Below are 1,970 nucleotides of genomic sequence, written 5' to 3' on the forward strand. Positions count from 1 at the left end.
AGTCCTTAGGCGTTACTGTGCTGCCCGGCTCGTCACTGTCCTTCTCGTAGTCCATGTATGGGAAGTATGTCGCGGTAATGATGTGGAACTTGTGACCCTGGAGGTTCCTAAACTGGTCTGTAAAGAGTTGGATCTTGATGATATGGAAGTCCTTTGCGAGACCATTTGATGAAAGCCGTGTGTACGTTATTATAAGGAAGCATCAGCAACATAATGAAGGAAATGGAAATGTGTTGCCTAGAATTGGTAATGAGGAACCGCTTTCAAGGTCATTCATCAAATCATGGTCCTCATTTTGGTTGATATGTTGATCGATCTTACTAATCATCTGTCTATCAAATTATATATCTATCTATCTATCTATCTATCTGTCTATCTATCCATCTATGAATCTATCGATCCATATATCTATCCAAATTTTTTTCTCTTACAAAGCTCGCCATTTCCGATGAAAGTATGGTACCATCAAGGACAAATAAGAGTCCTTAGAGACAAAATGTCTTACTTGCTTCTTCGTCTGTTTCTTTCTTTTAGAAACTAATAAATGAAGAGAAGATTTTCAGTCATTATCTCCCGCTCCTGTTAGTCCTATTCTGCAACACGCACGAAATATGTGGGCAGTACTTTTTCTTCCCTATCGACATGGGTAATATATATATATATATATATATATATATATATATATATATATATATATATATATATATATATATATATATATATATATATATATATATATATTGGAAAGAATCACAATTTTGCACGTGATCAAGATATTCCTATGAGTCCACAGGGAAAATGAAACACGATAAGTTCCCAAGTGCACTTTCGTGTAATAATCACATCATCAGGGGAGACACAAGAGAGAAATATAACAGTCAGTTGATATACATCGAAGAGACGATGTCCATGTTTTGGACAATCACATGTTTACCAAATGGCGTCCTAGCTTCGTCTCGTCGATGTATATCAACTGACTGTTATATTTCTCTCTTGTGTCTCCCCTGATGATGTGATTATTACATGAAAGTGCACTTGGGAACTTTTCGTGTTTCATTTTCCCCGTGGACTTATAGGAATATATATATATATATATATATATATATATATATATATATATATATATATATATATATATATATATATATATATATATATATATATATATATATATATATATATATATATATATATATATATATATATATCCCTGGGGATAGGGGATTAAGAATACTTCCCACGTATTCCCTGCGTGTCGTAGAAGGCGACTAAAAGGGGAGGGAGCGGGGGGCTGGAAATCCTCCCATCTCGTTTTTTTTTTTTAATTTTCCAAAAGAAGGAACTGAGGGGGCCAGGTGAGGATATTCCAAAAAAGGCGCAGTCCTCTGTTCTTAACGCTACCTCGCTAACGCGGGAAATGGCGAATAGTTTGAAAAAGAAAAAAGGAAAAAAAATAAAATATATATATATATATATATATATATATATATATATATATATATATATATATATACAGGAGGTAAATAAAGTGCGTAAGACAAGGGAACAAATGGGAACTTCAGTGAAGGGGGCAAATGGGGAGGTGATAACAAGTACTGGTGATGTGAGAAGATGGAATGAGTATTTTGAAGGTTTGTTGAATGTGTTTGATGATAAAATGGCAGATATAGGGTGTTTTGGTCGAGGTGGTGTGCAAAGTGAGAGGGTTAGGGAAAATGATTTGGTAAACAGAGAAGAGGTAGTAAAAGGTTTGCGGAAGATGAAAGCCAGCAAGGCAGCAGGTTTGGATGGTATTGCAGTGGAATTCATTAAAAAAGTGGGTGACTGTATTATTAACTGGGTAGTAAGGTTGTTTAATGTATGTATGACTCATGGTGAGGTGCCTGAGGATTGGCGGAATGCTTGCATAGTGCCATTGTACAAAGGCAAAGGGGATAAGAGTGAGTGCTCAAATTACAGAGGTATAAGTT

The sequence above is a fragment of the Panulirus ornatus genome, chromosome 2 (assembly GCF_036320965.1).
Source record: "Panulirus ornatus isolate Po-2019 chromosome 2, ASM3632096v1, whole genome shotgun sequence".
NCBI lineage: Eukaryota > Metazoa > Arthropoda > Malacostraca > Decapoda > Palinuridae > Panulirus > Panulirus ornatus.